Below are 23574 nucleotides of genomic sequence, written 5' to 3' on the forward strand. Positions count from 1 at the left end.
TTTAGTCTTTTGATTAAATCACGTGTGCGATTGTTTCTTGGCAATTGGCGCTTGCAGTTCAGATCGGCAGAGTGCGCAATCATTTCCTGGCATTTGAATCTTGATGGTTGAATCGGCAACAGTGTGCACGATTCATTCTTGGCTATTAACCCTTGCAGTTCAGATCAGGAGAGTGTGATCATTTCAGGTATTGGAATCTTGATGCACAGTCTAACAATAAGATCCTTAGTAATTTCTGGGCAATTGAATCCTGAAACTCAAATCAACACAGAGTGTGGCTTTATAGTATCATTCATGAGTCTTTCACAGTTCATGTTTTGGGAATTAATTTGTTAATTGATTCTTGTTATGACGTAGTTGCTATTCCAAAAACTAACTTGAGAGAGTTCCATGTTCAGTGCATAAGTTGTTATTCTGGAAACGTTTATATGAAAGTCTGCGTAATCTTTATTTTAAGTCCAGGTATCCAGAACTAAAAAGTCATGTTATTGAAAAGCTCTTGATCTCTCATGTTATCAGAGTATAGATAATTATACCAAAGTTCATGAAGATTAATGTGAATAACTTTGCTATTGTGTTCTTAACTCTTGTTTCCACAGGTCTCCTTCCCGCTGTTCCCAACCTAAAACCCATCCCCCGCTTGGCCATTCTTTAACTCTGTGCTATAATGGCTAGTAGTGTTTGGAGCTGCCAAGAGGTAGACATATTGGGAACAGGCGCAAACCCCGAGGATCCGGTCTCGCTGACAGAATAGTGAGGCCACAAATTTGTATCCTCCTGGTTTGTGCTAGGTTTCCAATATGGCCACATTGGACGAGTTACTTAAGGTAATTACGAAGCTTCAAGTGGATGTAGTTGAATCTAAAAACATAGCAACTAATCTAGCAGAAAGAGTGGATCAGTTACAAGACAGAGTGGGAAAGAAAGAGCAAAGTCCTTTGGGTGTGGGTTGGTTTAATCCTACCCCTCAAGGTTCAGGAGGGAATCCTCCAACTAACATATCACTCACAGTTCCCACACCCATTCCTTTGGCTCCCCCAGAAAGGTTTTCAGGAGATCCTCAGAAAGCACAGTCTTTTTTGACTCAAGTAGAATTGCACTTCACCTGTAGACCAAACACATTCCCTGACTCCTAATCCAGGGTGGCCTTCTTGATTTCTTATTTAGACTGGAGACACGGCCACCTGGGCAATCCCTTTTGTGCCTCAAGATAATAACTTAAGAGAGTTTGAGGGTCATTCTGACCCTGGCGGGCGGCGGGAGCCGCCCGCCTGGCGGGAACCGCCAAATGGCCGCTCCGCGGTCAGAAGACCGCGGATGCCATTCTGGCTTTTCCGCTGCGCCAGCGGGCGACTGCCAAAAGAGCGCCCGCCGGCCCAGCGGGAAAGGCCCTGCAACAAGGAAGCCGGCTCCGAATGGATTTGTAGGGGTTTGCAGGGGTGCGACGGGTGCAGTTGCATACGTTGAGTTTTTCACTGTCTGTGGAGCAGACTAATTTGTATGCAGAGCAATATTTGAGGGACAAAGCTGCCAGACTTAGGCCTCAGTCTAGAGCTACTCAGTGGGTTCCCACATATCTGGAAGAGATGAAAAAGTTTTTAGGTTTGACTTTTTTGATGGGGTTGATCAGGAAGCCATCACTGGCTTCCTATTGGTCTACTAGTCCCTTGATGGCAATGGCTATATTTCCTGCAACTATGACATGTAATCGCTATTTGCTTATTCTTCGTATGCTGCATTTTGTAGACAATGCTTTAGCCTTGCCACGAGATCACCCTGATTGTGACCGTCTTTTTAAGATTAGACCTGTCCTTGATCATTTTGTAGATCGGTTTTCAGAGGTCTATGTTCCAGGCAAAGAGATAAGTGTGGACGAGTCTTTTGTCCTTTTCAAGGGACGTTTAGTTTTTAAGCAGTACATTCCTAGTAAGAGGGCACGGTATGGGATTAAATTGTATATGCTGTCAGAAAGCAGTACAGGATATGTGTATAATTTCCGGGTCTATACTGGTAGGGATTCCAGTATTGACCCTCCTGGTTGTCCGGCCACTTTTGGAGTTAGGAAAACAATTGTGTGGGAACTTGGTAGACGACTGTTTAACAAAGGTCACCATTTGTACATAGATAATTTCTACACTGGAGTGCACATGTTCAAGGAGTTATTTAGAGTGGACACTGTTGCTTGTGGCACAATCCGTTCTAACCGGAAACGCTATGCAAGGGAGCTTGTCTGTAAAAAAAACTTGAGAGGGGACAGTGCAGTGCCTTGCGGAATAATGAGCTGCTAGCTCTGAAATTTTCAGACAGGAGGGATGTGTACATGCTATCTCCCATCCATGATGAGAGTACTTCCCCTGTGACTGTTTGGGGTCAGGTTGCGGAAGTGGGCAAACCTGCATGCATTTTGGACTACAATAGGCACATGGGTGGTGTTGATAGAGTAGATCAGAGGTTGGAACCAGAAATAATACAAGCTGTAGATGGAAAACTCCTAGCTGGAGGTCCGGTGACTCTACAGACCTTTCCCTTGTCCGTGATCTGCAAAGGGGGAAATCAAGACACCAAACACGTAGAGAAAATAATCTTTGATGTAATCCATGCTCCTCAGTATGGAATTATTCTAGGAATGCCGTGTATAAGTTACCATAATCCTTTAATAAACTGGCAAGAAAGGAAAATCAAGTTTTCTTCATTTTGGTGTAAAGAAAAATGTCTCCAAACATCAAGTGTCATAGATTCCCACAAATCCCACATATTCACAGCCGCTGAAAAATATATAATGCTGCCTTTACAGTACTCATCCTTCCTTGATGTTTTTGATGAAAACGAAGCAGGAACCTTGCCACCGTACAGGCCTTATGACTGTCAAATTGATCTGACTCCTGGTGCTGTACTCCCTAGTTGCCGTGTGTATGCCCTGTCTGAACATGAAAATCAATATCTAAGGAACTATTTAGACCAATTTCTAGCTAATGGATTTATCCGTCCTTCCAAGTTTCCTGCAGCATCTCCTCTTTTTTTTGTTCCCAAGGCTAATGGGGATCTTAGGGCTTGTATAGATTATAGAGGGTTAAACAAAATCACAATAAAGAATAAATACCCATTACAATTGATCCCGTTACTGTTGGATCAAGTTAAAAAAGCCACAATTTACACCAAGTTAGACCTAAGAGGAGCTTACCACCTAGTCAGGATGAGAGAAGGCGACGAGTGGAAAACCGCCTTTAAAACTACATATGATCTATTTGAATACACAGTTATGCCCTTCGGACTTTGTAATGCTCCAGCAACATTCCAATTCTTTCTGAATGATGTCCGTAGAGAATATCCAGATCTATTTGCAATAGTTTATATAGATGATATTCTAATCTATTCTGATAACGAAGTCAAACATGAACAGCATGTCCAAAATATTCTCACAGCGCTTCGGAAACATCATTTATATTGCAAATTGAGCAAATGTGAATTTCATGTTACCACCTTTGAATTTTTAGGGGTCATCCTTACCCCTCAAGGCAAGGTCATGGCGGAAAGAAAAGTGCAAGCATTGTCCGATTGGTCAATCCCAAAAACCGTTTGAGATGTTCAGAGCTTCCTTGGTTTTGCAAATTTCTATTGTAGGTTCATAGACCACTTCTCACAGACAGTGGCACCAATCACCATGGGCCAGATGTATCAAGATTTTGCTTTGCGAGTCTCAAATAGCAAATTTTAAGAAATCGCTATTTCTGGCACACAAAATGTGATGTAACAAAATTGTGAATCGGAAATAGCGATTTCTTAAAATTTGCTAATGCAATTTGCGAGGTCCAAATACTGAATCGCAAACAAAACTGCGATTCGCTATTTGAAAATCGCAAATTGTGAAAACGGCACAGCCTGATGACATCACAAGCAGGAAGTGAGTCAGCCCATGCTGTTTCCAGGTACCACACCCACAGGAGCAGTCAGAGAGTCACAGACCAGCCCCAGGGAGCAAGTGTGGGAGCAAGCCAGGACCTAACTCCAACATGGCCAATGCTGGCAATGGGAAGGAGAAGGGAGAGAGGAAGAGGAACCTGAAGCTGAAATTCAGTGAGCAAGAACTGGAGGTGCTCACTGAGGAGGTGGTCAGGAGCCATGACTGGCTCTTTGGGAAGAGCTCACTCCAGGTACCAGAGAGTGAGAAGCGGAAACTTTGGGCTGACATCCAGACCAAAATCTGTGCAGTGAGGGTTGCGCAGTGCTTGGTGGAAGAGATACGCAATAGGTGGTACGACCTGCGTTCCCGTGCCAAGGAGAGGGTGGCCAGCAGGTTAAAGGAGGCAAGGAGCACAGGAGGTGGACCATCCATCCAGACACCCTACACCCCCATGGAAGACCTGGTGGAATCCACACTGCTTCTAGAAGCTGTTAGTGGGGTCACTGATATTGACACTTCTGGCACACCCAGCACTAGCAAAGGTAAGTCCAGTAATGATGTGTATCCCCATATGTGCATGTACAAATGTCCACTAGGAAATAGCAATTAGTGCAAAGCATTGTGATAAGTAGTCCATTCCACATCTTACATGCGGCACAACAATGCCTCATGGGAGTGGTAGTCCACAACCCTGAGCTGAAAATAGCACATAGATAGCAATTAAGTATACAGACACACCGAAGAACAACACATACAATTCACAGTGATACGATGTAAGTGTACATTTATTACCATTGTGCAACATTTGGTGATACATTCATAAATGACATGCTGCACATTGTTGTTGCAGATGGCTCAGGCCCAGCAGCAGCAGAATGTGCCAATGTGGGGGATGCAGAAACACAGCCACTGTCCGACTCTAACACCAGTGAGTCATTGTGTGTAGCACCAATCAGACGCAGGGAAAGGGTGTTACCTCTCCATGAGTTGAACCTGGACTCCGATGAAATGCTGGATGAAGGGCACACACCACCCCCAGAAGCTAGATAAAGGAAGGCAGCAGTCCCTGCCCCAGCGTCACTCAACTCCCCGCAGGAGGCCTCACGATGCAGGCACACAGCACACAGATGAAGGCGAGGGCCCATCAATCTTTGGTGGCCTTGAAGCGTCCATGCTCAAAGTGCAGCGCTTGCAATGCAAAAACATGAGGGCAATGCACAGGGAGTTGCAGTCACACAATGCCAATATGGGAGGGCTGCACAAGCAGTTGGAGTCTTTGAATACAAACATCTGCAAGCTGCATGAGGGACAGCAAACAGCTGCAGATAACACCAAAGAACTGACAAATGCCATCAAGGAACTCTGTACTGAGATCAGGCATGAGCGTGTGAGCCACCGCAGGCGCGAACCGCAATTCATGGGAATGTTCAATAGCTTTTGCAGATCCGTAAATCGTCTTGCTACATCAACTGCCCTGATATCACGGCGTGCTGTGGCCGCACAGGTGGAGGCAGCACATAGCAGTAGGGATGTTGCACAGGGAATGGTGCAAATAACCAACGTTCTGGATGCTATGCTGACAGCACGCAGTGCTACACCCAGCGAACTGGGTGTTGGGGGATACTGAGGAATCATCTAGCCTCAGCAGTCTTGCAGTCCCCGTGATGGATCCTAAGCGTCGCAGTGCCAGGCACAGTACTGCCTGTGAGCCTGATACAAGAGGTGCCGGTGAGGCCACTGCGCACTCAAGAGGAATGCGTGGTCGTAAGAATTGATATTGAGGGCTACAGGGGACTACCCTCACATGTAGCAATACAGTAAAACTATGATGATAATAGTGTGACACTGTCAATGGCTCATGTCTGCCTATTGTGCATTGCTTTGTCCTAGTGACACATATGTTACCTGAAGTCAAGGTTATAAAGGTGCTAACTACCGGAATACATGTCGGAGAGGTGGTGTTGTCATTTCTTACATCTGAAATGGTTGTGCGTGATGTCAGCACGCCTTTGCCTGCCCTCTGCTGCACTGGTCCTGTCTGCTGGCTGTAGGGGTGGTATGGGATCATCATCCTCATCTGAGTCTGGCTCCGATATTTCCACAGGTATGCCCCTGGTGGTAGCTATATTGTGCAAGATCACACATGTGGCCACTATTCTACAGGTCGTGTCTGGGCTGTACGGTAGTGCCCCTCCACTTTTGTGGATGCACTGGAAGCGACTCTTCAGCAGGCCAAAGGTGCGCTCCACCACATTGCGGGTTGCCCTGTGTGCTGAATTGTATCTCCGCTCTGCTGGTGTTGCAGGATTTAGGTCGGGTGTCATCATGTAGGTGCGCACTGCGTAGGCACTGTCTCCTGGAAGGAACAGAGGATATAATGAGTAGCTGTGTCATCTGACGTCACACTGCCATCAATGCAACATCAGAAAGTTGGAAATTACCTAGTAGATATCCTTCACCAAATTCCCCAGCTAGCAGTCTTGTGTGAATCCCGCTGTGGCGAAAGATGTACGAATCATGTGTGCTCCCTTGGTACCTGGCCACAAGATCAGTTATGATGTAGGAGACATTGCATATCACCTGTATGTTCACTGAATTTTGGTTTTTACGGTTGCGGTACATATACTCTGTATTGTGGTCGATGGTGGACAGATTGCAACATGTGTCCCATCTATGGCGCCTAGGACATGGGGGAACTGTGCTATCTGGTAGAAATCGATTTTTGTCTGCTGTATTTCCTGTGGGGTGTGGGGGAATATGATGTACTGGTGTATCCTGCTCAGCATGGCATTTAGAAATGCATTGAAAAATCTAGAGAGGGCACTCTGTGAAACCCCTCCAGCTGCTGCTATGACCCCTTGATAGCTCCCTGAGGCTAGTAGGTGCAGGGAGCATATTACCTGCACATGGGTGGGTATGCTATTGGTCCTGTGTGTTGTGCGCTGCAGTATGGGTTGTAGCTCAGCTATCAGGTCAAGTATCATGGCTGAGCCCAACCTGTACTTATCAACAATTTCCTCCTCAGTCTGGTCAAAAAGGGTAATGTGCACTGTGAAAGTGCACTCCTGTCTCCTCCTCCCTCTCCTCAAACCTGCCAAGATCCTCATTCTCCTCGCCATGACGTACAGTGCAGCCATTGTGGAAAAGAGGCTGAGGCATTCTGGGCCTCTTTATATAGGTTGCACCTGGTTACGACCTGGTTTCAATCCGTGGTCAATTGCATGTGCAAAAGGCCATTCTGCGAATATTCGCAATTTGCGATTTTTTTATGCATCGCATAGTGACATGGTTTTGCATGTCGCAATCTGCGTATCGCAATTTGAGACAAGAAATACTGAATCTGTATTTGCGAGTCGCTATTCGGCAGATTGCGACACGCAAAACCACGTTGCTTCGCTAAAAATCGCCATTTTCGCGATTCCATATTTTTGGCATGCGAATGCCTTTCATACATCGCAAACCAAGTTTTTGCATTCGCAAACGGACGATTTCTGCGATTCGCACCGTTTGCAAATGCAAAAACGTTTGATAGATCTGGCCCCAAGTTACTATGAAAGAGAGAACCATTTGTATGTTCTCCAGACACTGACAAGGCTTTTTCGATCTTAAAGGAAGCCTTCTCCACCGCCCCAGTCTTGACTCACCCAGATACTGAGGGGCATATTTATACTCCGTTTGCGCTGAATTAGCGTCGTTTTTTTTAACGCAAATTCGGCGCAAAACTAACGCCATATTTATACTTTGGCGTTAGACGCGTCTAGCGCCAAAGTATGAGGAAAGAGCGTAATTTTTTTGCGTGAATGCCTTCCTTGCGTTAATGAGATGCAAGGTAGGTGTTCCCGTCTAAAAAAATGACTGTGCTGCAAATGCGTCGTATTTATACTCCCGGGCAAAAATGACGCCCGGGAGTGGGCGGGGCAAAAAACCCCGCATTTGCGCCGGATTTTAGCGCCTGGGTCAGGGCAGGCGTTAAGGGACCTGTGGGCTCAAAATGAGCCCACAGCTGCCCTCCCATGCCCCCAGGGACCCCCCCTGCCACCCTTGCCCACCCCAGGAGGACACCCAAGGATGGAGGGACCCACCCCAGGGACATTCAGGTAAGTTCAGGTAAGTATAATTTTTTTTTTTTTTATATATATTTTTGGCATAGGGGGGCCTGATTTGTGCCCCCCTACATGCCTCAATGCCCAATGACCATGCCCAGGGGACATAAGTCCCCTGGGCATGGCCATTGGGCAAGGGGGCATGACTCCTGTCTTTACTAAGACAGGAGTCATGTAAATGGCGTCTGGGCGTCGTTAAAAATGGCGCAAATCGGGTGGAGGCGATTTTTTGCGTCAACCTGACTTGCACCATTTTTAAGACGCCCTAGCGCCATTTTTCCCAACGCCGGCGCTGCCTGGTGTACGTGGTTTTTTTCCACGCACACCAGGCAGCGCCGGTCTGTTTGCGCCGGCTAACGCCATTCAATAAATACGGCGCCCGCATGGCGCTTCAGAATGGCGTTAGCCGGCGCAAAATTTTTTGACGCTAAACTGCGTTAGCGCAGTTTAGCGTCAAAAAGTATAAATACGGGCCTGAACGTCCATTCGTAGTAGAAGCAGATGCTTCAGATCTGGCAATTGGTGCAGTGTTATCACAACGCAACAAAGATACTGGTCAGCTATACCCTGTAGCTTACATGTCCTGAAAACTAAACGAAGTGGAACAAAATTATGTCATTGCTGAGAAAGAACTTCTAGCAATCCGTGATGCCTTTAAAGAGTGGAGACACTATTTGCTAGGCGCCAGATACACTATCACAGTATACACAGATCATCGTAATCTCCAGTCCATGAGTTAAGCTCGACTTTTGACTCCTCAACAATTACGATGGATGCTGTTTTTTGTCGAGTTTGATTTTGTGGTAACCTTCCGCCCCGGCAAAGATAATCGCGAAGCGGATGCCTTGTCCAGACAAGACTCTACCATGTTACCCACAATCCAGCCCCCACAAGCTATCATTGCTCCAGACAAAATCCTTTGTATCCTCAAAACTGAAGATGTTTTTTGAAAATAGTCGTAATTCTGTCACCATTGAAAAGTGGCAGAAATGGGCTCAAGCAAACCCCAAAAGATCAATCAAGCAAGGCCTACCTTTTCATGATACATGTTTATTTGTTCCTACTACCAAGTTGCACAAATTAGTGTTTCATTGGTTGCATATTATACCTATGGCAGGTCATCCAGGTATTCCTAAAACACTTGAACTAATCCAACAATATTTTTGGTGACCTACTTTGACAAAAGATGTCAAGCAAATGGTAACTAACTGTGAAGTTTGTGCCCGTGCCCAGACAAATCATTCAAAACCAAGAGTACTGTTACATCCTCTCCCAACTCCGCTCCGACCTTGGGAACACATATCAATAGACTTTATTACAGGACTGCCAGTTGTTCAACGTCACTCAGTAATTCTTGTAGTGGTAGATAGTCTCACAAAATATGCACATTTCATTGCTTGCAGGAAATTGCCTACCTCCAGTGAATTGGCAACAATACTTTTAAATCGAGTGGTCCGTTATCATGGATTACCAAAAATAATTATTTCCGATCGTGGCTCACAATTTTCCTCTAACTTCTGGAGAACATGGTGCAAAACACTACAAGTTACATCTACATTATCTACCAGTCACCATCCTCAAACAGATGGTCAAACTGAGACATTCAATCAAACATTGAAATAATATTTGCATGCTTACGCTGAAAAAGCACTTCATTCTTGGGTATCAATGCTTTGGTTAGCTGAACTGGCCTACAATAATTCATATCATACTTCTACTGCAGCGATGCCCTTTTTTGGTCTATTTGGTTATCACCAAGATACTTTACCAATCACAATTCCACAAGAAAGTTCACTTACACCAAAAGTGTCAGAAACAATACAACAACTCCATAAAATCCAGAAACAAATCCAACAACATCTGAACAAAGCAAAACAAAAGTATCAAAATTATTATGACAAAAAACATTGTGAGGGACCACAATATAAGCCAGGAGATAGAGTGTGGCTTTCCACATGCCACATTGATTTCAAGAAAAGACACATGTTTAATCCCAAATTTATAGGTCCTTACACAGTTCTTCAACAGATCAATCCAGTAACCTACAAACTACAGTTACCAAGATCACTACGTAGTCATCTAGTGTTACATACTTCTGTCCTGAAAAGAGCAGTCCAGAAAACTTGTTCTCGACCAACTCCGGTACTGGTGCAAGGAGAACTGGAATACGAAGTAAAACAGGTTCTGGATTCAAAAGTTAGAGGTCGTACTCTCTGGTATCTAATATCTTGGAAAGGGTACGGTCCAGAGAACAACTCATGGGTCTCAGCATCTGACATTCATGCTCCACGACTAGTGCGGCGCTTTCACCACCTAAACCCAGACAAGCCAGACCCTAGAGCGCGTTCGGGAGGGGGGAGTACTGTCAACACCAGGACAGTGCGCGCTCTACGGGCAGCTTAATGCAGAATGACAAACCTTATGCAATGTAATAATTCATGCATTGTGTGCTGATATTGCATACTAACTTTTTGCATTACAGGCATTTATCTTAAAATGTCTTTATCTTGAAATGCCTTTAATATTGTTTGCAATGTATTGTTCATGTTCAAGCCTTTCCAGCAGCCTGGCTGGGTGTGGCTGGGTGTGGCAGGTGGGCCGGGCTTGGGTCTATTTAAGGAACCCAGCCCAGCTCCACGTGCTCACTATTCAGAGGTCCCAGTGCAGAGCAGCAGCATTTTCCAGGGCTCCTGTTCCGGAGGCCTACTTGGACATTTTCAGGCCCTGTCCTCATTACTTTGGTGATCTTCAAGCAGGGCGGTAAGGCGGAGGTCGGGGTAGGCCCCCTGACTCCGTTTCCAGAGATTTTCAAGTTTTGGTCTTTTGATTAAATTGCGTGTGTGATTGTTTCTTGGCAATTGGCGCTTGCAGTTCAGATCGGCAGAGTGCGCAATCATTTTCTGGTGTTTGACTCTTGATGGTTGTATCGGCAAGAGTGTGCGTGATTCATTCTTGACAATTAACCCTTGCAGTTCAGATCGGCAGAGTGTGCAATCATTTCCTGGCGTTTGAATCTTGATGGTTGAATCGGCAGCAGTGTGCGCGATTCATTCTTTGCAATTAACCCTTGCAGTTCAGATCGGCAGAGTGTGCGATCATTTCCTGCCATTTGAATCTTGATGGTTGAATCAACAGCAGTCTGAGCGAATCATTCTTGGCAATTAACACTTGCAGTTCAGATCGGCAGAGTGTGCGATCATTTCCTGGCATTTGAATCTTGATGGTTGAATCCGCAGCAGTGTGTGCGATTCATTCTTGGCAATTAACCTTGCAGTTCAGATCGGCAGAGTGCAAGATAATTTTCTGGCATTTTAACCTTGATGGTTGAATCGGCAGCAGTGTGCGCGATTCATTCTTGGCAATTAACCCTTGCAGTTCAGATCGGCAGAGTGTGCGATTATTTCCTGCCATTTGAATCTTGATGGTTGAATCAACAGCAGTGTGAGCGAATCATTCTTGGCAATTAACACTTGCAGTTCAGATCAGCAGAGTGCGCAATCATTTCCTGACATTTGAATCTTGATGGTTGAATCGGCAGCAGTGTGTGCGATTCATTCTTGGCAATTAACCCTTGCAGTTCAGATCGGCAGAGTGCGCAATCATTTCCTGGTGTTTGACTCTTGATGGTTGTATCGGCAAGAGTGTGCGCGATTCATTCTTGATAACTAGCCCTTGCAGTTCAGATCGGCAGAGTGTGCGATCATTTCCTGGCGGTTGAATCTTGATGGTTGAATCGGAAGCAGTGTGCGCGATTCATTCTTGGCAAATAACCCTTGCAGTTCAGATTGGCAGAGTGTGCGATCATTTCCTGCCATTTGAACCTTGATGGTTGAATCAACAGCAGTGTGAGCGAATCATTCTTGGCAATTAACACTTGCAGTTCAGATCAGCAGAGTGCGCGATCATTTCCTGGCATTTGAATCTTGATGGTTGAATCGGCAGCAGTGTGTGCCATTCATTCTTGGCAATTAACCTTGCAGTTCAGATCGTCAGAGTGCGAGATCATTTTCTGGCATGTGAACCTTGATGGTTGAATCGGCAGCAGTGTGCGTGATTCATTCTTGGCACTAAACCCTTGCAGTTCGGATCGGCAGAGTTGCGCGATCATTTCAGGTATTGGAATCTTGATGCACAGTCTAACAAAAGGATGCTTAGTAATTTCTGGGCAATTGAATCCTGAAACTCAAATCGAAACAGAGTGTGACTTTACAGTATCATTCATGAGTCTTTTGCAGTTCATGTTTTGGGAATTAATTTGTTAATTGATTCTTGTTATGATGTAGTTTCTATTCCAAGAACTAACTTGAGAGAGTTCCATGTTCAGTGCATAAAATGTTATTCTGGAAACGCTTATATGAAAGTCTGCGTAATCCTTCTTTTACTTCCAGGTATCCAGAACTAAAAAGTCATGTTATTGAAAAGCTCTTGCTCTCTCATGTTATCAGAGTATAGATAATTATAACAAAGTTCATGAATATTAATGTGAATAACTTTGCTATTGTGTTCTTAACTCTTGTTTCCACAAGTCTCCTTCCCTGCTGTTCCCAACCTAAAACCCATCCCCCGCTTGGCCATTCTTGAACTCTGTGCTATAACGGCTAGTAGAGTTTGGAGCTGCCAAGAGGTGGACATATTGGTAACAGACGCAAACCCCGAGGATCCGGTCTCGCTGACAATAACAAACCCAATCCAAAGCAGGAAAGCCAGTACAGTCAAGGAAAGCCACAGATAGTTCCATGGAAGAACAAAGTAAGTTGTTTTAAGCCAATTTATCAGCTTACATGTTTTTGACAGTTCAGGTGTTGAAGAGGTGAATGTGTCCGAAACGTTGTCGTTGATGTTGGCAAAGTATCCAGAAGCAGTTTGTGCAAAAACTGGAGCCGTGTTTGTTGGTGGAGTGGGTGTTTCTTGCGGTGGCTCAGAATAAATGATGCCATCTGTCTGTGTTGAAGTTGTGTCAAATCGATCAGTTATTTCTGTATTACTTGATGTCAGTGAAACCAATCCAATATCATTTTCCACCCTCCCCAAGCTCGGAGAGGTATCAGTGTTGCTGTCTACAACTTGTAAAGGAACATCTTGACCAGTAGTGAGAGGGATTCGAAAACAACTGGCTGTTTCTTTTGATCGGCTGTGCAGGATTGTCCACATGGTGTAACTTGACATTGTCAATGAATACAAAGCAGTTTTCTTGGGCATCTGCCAACAGTGGTAGAATGACAGTTATGGTACCATGTATTCCCACCACTGGGGCTGGTGCCCTATAAGAAGGACCAAATTCCTTTTTCACAGCAACATTTTCACATACTAGATTACCAACTTTAGGAATCCAGCCTGTAGGCGTTACAAGTATATCCTTAATTCCTGTGGAGGCAGCACTTGCAGAAGCGTTGTTGTCCCTGAACTGTTGTAATTCCTGTAAGACAGTGATACCTTAATTTATGTCAAAGGGGGTTTCTGCTGCCTCCACGCCAGGACCATCAAGATCTGGAAAATACATTTGAGTTCTGAACAGGCACTCATAGGAAGAACGAACCCCCAGGGACCTTCTAGGCAGATTTTTAAGTGCTCTCTCGACTCTATACAGGTGGTTAAGCCAACTACGACCCGTTGTTAAGGATTGCTTTAACTTACGGTTTAATCACTCCACAACACTATTTCCCTCTGGATGAAATGGAGACGAGTAATGGAGTTTAACCCCCAATGAAGCCATGGCTTCCCTGAATGCACTTGAGGCAAAAGCAGGGCCCTGGTCCCAGTGGAAAGCTGCAACTGCATATGTACAGATAAAGACTTGCAAATCTTTCATAGCAGTCCAAGCATCGGCCGAACGCTGTGGCCACACCCATAGAAATCTGGAGCAGGAGCCAATAGTGACTAAGATGTTTTTGTAGGCACTGTCCGGTGTTAGTGGACCACAGTGGTCCAAGTACACACATTGTAAAGGTTTGTTGGAAATTAGGAGGGGTGTCTGCGGTGGGCACTTAGCAGTAGAAACTTTAATTTGTTGGCAGATGTCACAACAAAGGACATACTGCTTGGCCTCTTTGTATAGGCCTGGCCACCAATAACGGGTTTGTAACAATGCTATTGTAGCCGCCACACCAGCATGGGAAGATGCTACCCCTTCATGTGCTGCTTTAATCAACTCTCGTCTTATATCTTTGTTGGGAATATCTCGAACCCCCACACCAGGTATTTTAACCTCAGCGTTTAGGCAGCCTCCCATTCAGTAGGAATATTTAGCAGGAAATTATTTTGGATAGGGCGTACCATCAGCAGTAGTTTTCACAGCAGCCCATATGTCTTCATCCAGTTTCGCACCTAAGCGTGTTACTGCAGCAACAGTGGCCATAGTGACTGCTGATTTTGCGGCTTCATCAGCCAATGTATTGCCAGCAATGTGCATTCCAATGTGCTGGTGTCCAAGTGTATGTAAAACATAGACATTTGGTAGTGTTTCCTTCAGATCCACTACTTTCCCCCATAGAAGTCTGTGTTTAATTGTGTTGCCTTTAGAATCTCTGAACCCATTTTGGCACCAGTAATGCAGGTATTCATTAAAGGACTGGACACAATAGTACAAATCACAAACAATCAGTGTTAGCTGTGCAGGATTCGTATGTTCCAGTGCCATTACCAGAGCCTTTAGCTCTGCTAATTGTGCTGTGCAATCCTCTAGGGTTTGCGTGTATGTATGTTGGGGACAAAATGTATTATCCTCTATGTAGCCACTTACGACTGCGCACGCAGTCGAGTATTGATTCTTTGTGCCAATTGCAGGTTGCGCTGAGCCATCGGTGTACATGACTCTTTGATACTGATCAATAGGCAGTGTGTTTGCAGGAAATGGGCATTCTAGTTCATAGTGCAAAAATTCTTGAGTTTGTTATTTTGGGTCAAAAACGTAGTCCACATCAGTGGCGCATTGTATCCATTGTGGAAGAAAGGCTTTAGCGTTTGGAAAGCTGGCTTTGGTGACAGCCTCAAGGGCTGGGATCTGAGAAACGACAATGATGCATTAGCCTTGGGCTAAAGGTCTTTCTTTAATGGCAGCCACCTGAATAGCAGTGAGAATTTTCTCAGTGGGAGCAAAGCGTTGTTCTGCTGCTGAGTACAAATGTGATTTGTATGGTATAGGGACGGTCTCACCCTCATTAAATGTTACATAGGTGAAACCAATGGCACCAGCAATTACTCTGATGGCCAAATGTGTTTTGTTGTCCCTTGTGTGAAAATGTTGTGCTGCAAGCATGTCTGTTTGCCAGTCTCTGAGAATGCGTGTGTGTTTGACTGTCCAAAATTTACTTGAAAAGTCAGAACGTATTAAGTCATATAATGGTATTATGCGCATTGCATAGTCTGGAATGTAAGTTCTGCCAAAATTTAGGAAACCCAATAGATATTGGAGTTTTTTAATGGTATTTGGAGGTTGTAATTGTGCACATTTTTCCAAGAATTGTGGCGCTACGCTCTTTCCTTCACTCAATAGTCCATATCCCAAAAACAGGATGCTGAGGAAGGCTATTTTTGTTTTTTTAGAGTCGAGTCTGCGTCACATGCGCTCGCGCATGCGTATCGCTAGCAAGACACTTTAGGTATTAGAAAAGAGCTCGGGGCCCTGTCAACGTCACGTCAGTGTCTTTCATTGGCAAGTTGGATTACCTGTTAGAATCCGCTTCTTTTAATTAGTGGAAGGCATGCATACGTCATGCCTTTTCCGGTGGTTAGCCCTCCTCGAGCGCAACGACCAAGTACAGAAAACATGCGAGGCTTGCTGGGTTTGTTGACTACTTTTTTTCTATTTTCGCAGTGCGATCTTGCTGGGCAGAAGTCGAGCGCTTCACATACTATTGGCCTTGTTACACAGTTAATTTCATTTTTGCCGGTTACGTTCATAATTGCATTTTTGCTGATAGGTATTATTAAGTTTGAACTGTAGCAGCGCTGTCGCGCTGTTTTTTTCTTTTAATTCAAGAAAAATCTGGTTGGGAGTTTACAGTTCTCGATTGTGTGCTCTAATCTAAGCTGCAGTAGTTTAGCATCACGGTTGTTTATCTTTAGGTGACAGTGTGATTAATATGACATCTAAGTAGGAAAGTAATTTCAAACTCCCCGGGTGGCTGGCTTCATTGAGTTTGTGAAATGTGGAATCCTGTCTTTATTTGATAAGTTTCCCGCCATTCCTGTCGGCGTACGTGTCTATCGATTTAGTTAATGCGGCAAGCACACCTTGGCTAATGTAAACCCCGTCATTGTGACAGGTCCCTTGGCGCAACGTTTCGTTTGTTCTGTACACAACATACTTTTTTCACCATGTCTAACGGCATCCAGTTATCCCCCCGCCAACGGTATCTAGTTATCCCTCTACACAGTGCTCCCTGGAGCATGGATAAAGGCAGTCGTTTCCCAAAAGGGAAGATTTATGGTACAAGAAAAGCAGCCTACGCAGCAAAGAAGACGAGTAAATTCCCAAATTTTACTTGATGTAGTTATTTTAAATTTGATCAGGGACTCAGTTGTTATACAAACTAATGCTAAAGCCTGCTTCTAGTGACTTGGCACTTACAAAAGAAAAAGTGTTTTCATTGCACTATATTGGGCAATTTGACAGCCACTGTTCTCTAGCTAAGTTGTAGCACAGGCACACGTATCTGATCGTCTCTAAGGATTTGGGAAGGAGGGCACTGCTAACACACACAGTTCAGTTTGGTAGACGTATTTCACATTTGTAGCATAAACTGCAAAGCATAGCACTTGTTTTTTTACTTTATTTAGCGATATTTCCCATTCTGTATCTTATACAACACCATCATGCATGCAGTGTTACTGATGGATGCAGCATGATTTTTATGGCTTTAAACAGAAATAACAAAATAGTATAACTCATAAAAATACCAAGATTATTTGAACACTGAGGGCTTTTGAGGGTGAGCATAGAAGCGCGCAAGCGCTGCTTTTCCGATGTGCTGTTATCTATTTGGGCTTTTAGCCACACCCACCTCACTAGCGCTCATTCATGGGCTTGCCCTTCAAAAGTCATCTGTTAAAATTGGTAAATGCTTTACAGTTGTCCCTCCTTGGGGCGGTTTGGTTATGCCTTGGACATGGACCCTGTTACATGGCTAATTGCACTTTTGCCCACACCTTTGACTGCGAGCAAACTTATTTTTCATTTTGTGTGTCTCCTTCACTCTCATGGCGTGGCGCTTTGAATCGGCTCACTTATGTGAAACTGTATTACTTTTTATTTTCAATTTATGTGCCAAGAAAAGTCTGGTTAGGAGTTTACAACACAAATAGCTTTAACTCGAGCAAATGCGAGACCCATTGCATTGCAAATGCTTGTTTTAATTGAATTTGTAGCCAAGTTCAGCAAATCCCACAACAATGTGGGCTACCTGTCTTAAATGTTGTAGCAATTCATCATCCGTGAGGTAGATATCATCTACATAGGACAAGGCTTCAGGACAAATGTTGTGCAAGATTTAAGTCACACGAGCCGCGAACAGTCCTGGACTGTTCTAGTACCCCTGTGGTAAATGACAGAATTTTTTCTGGGAGCCTAGTGCGCTGAAAGTTGTTGAGTCTCTACTATGAGGCGCTATATTTTGGCAGAAAAAAACATTGGAAATGCCTGGTGTTGTTTTGTATTTTTTGCGCACTATGTTGTTCATCAGTGCTGTGCTATGTGAGTTTTGTATAGCATATGTGCTGGTTTGACTGTTTAAGTGTCTGTAGTCTAAGACTATTCTGTATGAATGGTCCGGTTTAGCTACTGGGAATAAAGGATTATTCACTGGGGAGACGCAGGGTTCAATTACGCCCTGGTACTCCAGTTGTGTGAAGATTTCCCTCACAGGTGCTTTAGCATCATGTTGTATTGGATACTGTGATTGAGGTTGGGGTTGTTTTTTAATAGGAATTACGTGGTGGGAGAATCCTAGTCCCATCCTATGTGGTTGCGATATAACATGGGTGCCTGCGGCAATGCTCAATCAATGGCGTAGGTTTCTACGAATTCCTCCGGAACAAGGGGCGAGAAAGAAGGTTTAATAACATCTTCCCCCTATGTGCATGTACGAACAAATTCAGGTGGCCAATCTTGTCCAGCCAGCAAAATATTGTATATAGTTACCACGCAATCCCAAAAGATTGCGCCTATTGTGTGCTCAATGTCTCCTTCTAACTGTAGTGTTACTTTGTACAGCATATCAGGTGTGCAGACACGCATATCTGCAGTTTCTACCTGTAGGAAGTCATCAGTTGTGTTCACCTCCAGAAGCTCCAGAAGATTCCGGCGAACTATTGTGACCTCTGTCCAGCAGCGCTAGTGCTCACTTCCTGGTCTTCAAGAGGACCCTCTTCTTGAGTGGCATGTCAAACTGCAACTGCTGCCACTTTTTTCTTTTTAAATTTGGGTTTTTGTTGAGGAAGTTTCTCTTGCTTTTTAACGGAAACCTCTGTTGAGCGTTGTGATTCCTGTCTCTGTTTCACGTACTCTGTTCTTCGCTCTGACTGCCCACCTCTCTCACTTCATTTTTCCGATGAGTCCTGAAAGGAATGAGATTGGCGTGTATCAGTATATTGATATCTGTCAGGCATTTTTATATTATCTCTATTTCTGAGATTATATCTATTCTGCAGGGTCTCCGTATGTGGAGATTCTCCCCTTTCTTTTTTAGGAGTTTGTTGTTTTTTATCCCAGTGTTTCTTATTACCCTCAGGAGCTTGCTTGGTAAAATCTTTATTAGATTTACCCTGAAGTTGTGGTTTTGTTGGTCTGGCCCCAGACTATCTCGACCAATGCTAGAGTAGGTCTCCGCGATAATCTTTGGGCATCTCACGTTCTTGATCCAGTTGTGGAATATCCCGGAGCCGCATGCGCACTGCTAATGCAACCGCTTCCCCTTTAAGGTTACTCAAAATAATTGAGGATACTGTGGCAAAGTTGCCCATTAAATGCATCCCCAAATCTAGCGACGGGGCAGCCCGGTATTCATCTTGAATCTGTTTTAACACTTCTGTTAAATTGGCAAGTGTCGGTGTACCGTGTGCGGTAGTGTAGAGCGCGGCAAATACCGTGCCCCATGCATTACAGTTATCTATTGTGGGATCCATCCCGAATAGCAAGCACATTGTTAATATTCTGTGTTTATCCTGAGGTGCATTTATTTTCTGAGCTGACCAAAACGGAATTTCTTCTCGTTTGGCAGGTACCTTACCCATGATCGAATGTAAAGTCACAGGGTTAACACCTCACGTCACTGCATGTGGTTGCACTGGAGCAGCACGCACTGTATCTTCTGTATATTGCTGTCAAATCAATATATAAGTGAAAGACTTCAGCTACCGTTAGGTTTGCTACATCAGAGTGAGGTGTATAAGTGGCCAATAAAGGCCAGGTAGGACCATCATTACAAATAGGACCTAACTTAACAGGTAAAATTGTGTGGGGTAGGGAGCCATCAAGCCCATTATTATTTTCTTGATAAGATAAAGGTTTTTCTAAATATGCGTATGCTCTGTATTGCCAGGTACGTTTGCAGGTGTGTAGTGATGAAATGTGTTCGTGTTCCCATCAACTGCTGGAAATGTGACCCAAGAATAGAAATGTTCTGTTCTATAAGCTGCATGTGCGTCCACCACAAATGTGACTGGACCCCCCTGGGCCTTTAAGCCATTTGCCTATAAGTGTGCAGACAGGGGTTGTCTCATATTGTCTGCAATTGCTACCTGCTGCGGATTCGCCATATTAGATGGTAAATTTGTTCAGAGATAAGCACACCAAATGGGGATTTTTCCTTTTAGTGTTCAAGCTTGAACAACCTCCAGCATCATATAGGGTGCCCTACTTAGCTGAGGAGGAAATCCTCAATACCACGGACATCTCCGTTTATAGTACTGAGGTGTCTTTGTATATAGTGGGACAGAGATACTCAGGAGGACCCGAAAATTAGAGCCTGACCAAACGTTGGCGGCGCCATGTTGCGTAGGCTCTCATTATTCTAATGAGACTACTGGATTTTAAGCGGTAGAATCGCCTGCGGTGTGGGAGACTGAGTCTGACCCACTACAGGTGACACCTGTCGCCCCAGTCCGGGTTTTGCTCTGGCTAACTAGCAGTGCCTCAGCTCTACCCAAGGGCAGTGATGATTGGGCAGCCAAACGCAGGACAAAATTGATTTTTCAGGGAAACCATGGTCTCTCAGGTCTCATCTGTTTCTCTCAGTTACATTAGTCTCACATACACAATGACAAACAAGAGGTAGTATATCTTTCAATAAGATTCGCTACCATATTGTCACTAGAGTCAATAGACTAATTCCTACCTATGCTATAATAGAGCACAGCGTGTTAAGCTCTAATTCTGCCCTTCAGGTTCCCCTGGGAAGACATCATCCCCCATACCTGAGCAAAGGCCTGAAGTCTGCATAAGTAGCTGTAGAGAAGCGTTCAGCAATCAGCATTCAGTCGTGGTTCTGTGGCTGGAATCGCCCTCTAACGTGTAAGGGACAGGGAAGGGTTTTTATAATAAAACAGCTGATGTTTCGAGAAAATGTGGATACGTAACGATGTGTGTTTTTCTATGAATGTCAGAGACAAAACTTGTACCACGTTCACCGGCAACCTATCTTACTGCAGCCTTGAAAGAAGCACAGAGTGAGCAAGAATGTCTTGTTTAATAAGGAAGTGCTGGCCTAGGCAAAAACAGCTAGATAGAGAGAAAATAAAACAAGATCGCAAAAGTGGCTATTGTAAGAATAATAAAACAAAGCTGAAAAAAATATATCTAGGTTAAAGTGCACAGCAGCAGGCCTAGTATGCAAAAATAATGTGAATGGTGCTATAAATAAAATGGCCACACAACATGCCGAAGGCAACAATGTCTTATAATGGCAATTTCCACGGAGGTTGTGATCGCCTACCACCATGACGACTTCCGCCAGTGGACTTAAGTCACTTCCATGTGTCCAGTACAATAGGTCAGTCAGCTGCCATTTAAAGCACATTTCATGTTTGGAAGAGTTTTATCATCTGCATCATTAACTTTATCCCACTGTAAGTACTGCCTTCATGTTTAGTTGTCAATTTGTGCACCTGTGCAGTAAATGCTGTGTTGCAGGAGGATATGTGGTGTTAGAAATGTGCACCTACTCGGATTTTCCCATGGATTCTAGAAAATGTAGATAATGTGCAACAATATGTGTAGGACATGTCAAATATGTTGGATTTACAACTATGTACAGTAACAGATTAATCTGTTTGTGTAGTTCAATAGTTAAGTGTGGGAATGTGCCCCAAGGAGGATGTCATCAGGTTCATACCTATGTGCTGTAATGTAGCTATTTGAGTTTGTAACTAACCTTGACAGCAGATATGTGTGAGTTGTGTCTCAGACTTGACAAGATGTCTGCATGCTGCATGTCACATATTATGTTGACATTTCTTCACATAGTTTTCCTGCCATGAGTAGAAGATTACAATCACCAGTGTACTGTTCACTAGTAAACCTGCACACCATGGAGGAGAGACTTTGTATCCAGCCCTATCGGCTGAATCATCATACTACAGATCTTTGTGATCAATTGGAGTCAGATCAGATGCCTGCCATTTGCAGTCCCTATAGCATACCGCCCATCGTTCAAGTCTCATCATTGCTATACTTTATGGTCACTGGGTCCTTTCAGAATACAGTGGCCCTAACAGCAGGAGTGTCAGCCCATGTTCAGTCTGGTTCTGAGGGATGTACTGCGTTCATTGTTGAAACACCTGGACAACTACATCAGGTTTCTCCAACGTGCAGATTTGACCTATGTGAAGGCAGAGTTTTATGCTATGGAACACATTCCACATGTAGATGGCACCCATGTTGCCTTGGATTCCCCCAGTACCAATGAACAGGTATATGGAAACAGGAAAAACTACAACTCAATAAGCGTTCAGGTGGTGTGTCTGGCAGACCAGTACATTTCATAATTCAGTGCCAAGTTTCCTAGATCAGTTCATGATTCCTTCATCATGCGGAACAGCAATGTCCCACTGCTGATGACATGACTCCACACAGAGAGGGGCTGGCTGGTTGGTAAGTTACAACTGAAATGTGTGTTTGCAAGGTGTCTCTCCTGCCATCACAATGTTGCATGTCCCACACTGGCTATCCAAACCATCACCGGTTGTTGGCACCATTGTGGTACCCAGCCACAACAGGGGAAGTCTGCTGCAATGAGGCCCATGGGAGGACAAGGCGTGTCATTGAGTAGACTTTTGGGCTCCTGAAGGTAAGATTTAGATGCTTGGACAGATCAGTAGGAGCCCTTCTCTGCGCACCAACAAGATATGTCAAATAATAGTCGCCTGCTGCATGCTCCACAATCTTGCCCTCAGATGACAGATGCCATTGATACCAGATACAGGGGATCCAGCAGAACCTGTGGGTGGTAATGCAGATTTGCAAAGTGATGAAGAACTAGAGGAAGATGAAGCAGGAGACTATAGGGCAGATATCATGAATCAGTACTTCAACTGACTAAAAGGTATGTGAAGTAGATGTAATGTTGGGGGTCAAATTTGCAACCTGAAGTAGATGGGTGGCATGTCACCTCCTTTCCTGCATCATCTGTGGGGTTGTAGTTAGCTCCAATGCCGATGGGTGAGTTGTGCTTGCAAATTGTAAATTGTATTGTCTACAGAACAGAGTGGTCTTCATTATCATGTATTGTTGTAGCATATGCAAAGTTAGATTTTTGGACATTACTTCCCTGAACTGTGGAGTGTTTACTGCTATGTCCTATCCCTCTTTTCTTACAAACACAGATCTGCCTAGATCCTGTTTGGCATATCAACCTTGGCAAACAACAGACAGTGTCAGAAGCAGATGGGAATTGCAGACAGACATGAGAAGTGGATATGGCTGAACCAGGTACCATGAGTCTTGATTTTGTGGAGTGTGACTGACATTGTTAGACTGTCAGCATACTGGGGTGGAAAAATGTTTTTCCCATCAAGGTCACCTTTAGGGTACATGAGGGTTCCAGTGCTGTCATTTGTGTCTGAATATCTGTCTGGCTCATGTGTAAATGTAGAACCATAGCCTCTCCCTGCACAATGGCAACAGATTTATGCATTCTACTTTGAATGTAGCTGTCAGTGTGTTCCTACTTTACAGACCAATGGACATGCCAATGTGGACTGACATAGGTGAGTGACAATCCTACAGGTATGTGGCCAATGTAAGTGAAAGTTTCCAGGAATGAGTAGATCTGTACTGCTCTCTGTCTGTACCATGGGGAATGCATATTTGGAAGCTATGTTATAGGTATGTGATAAGGCTGATGCAAAGAACCAGTATGTGTGCCTCCTGCCTTGAGAGTGACATGACCCTGACTTCTGTATCGTGTATTTTAGCATTGTGTTACACCTTAGCAGACATTCTGATGTTACTCTCAGTAATGCACATCTTTCACTGATTGTGTATAGTTGTAGTTTATAACCTATTTGGAATCTGTGCAGTTGCAATCCTATTGAAATGAGTCTCCTGCTGATGTAGTCTATGTATGGGGCCCATAC

Source organism: Pleurodeles waltl, chromosome 1_2, assembly GCF_031143425.1.
Source record: "Pleurodeles waltl isolate 20211129_DDA chromosome 1_2, aPleWal1.hap1.20221129, whole genome shotgun sequence".
Taxonomy (NCBI): Eukaryota; Metazoa; Chordata; class Amphibia; order Caudata; family Salamandridae; genus Pleurodeles; species Pleurodeles waltl.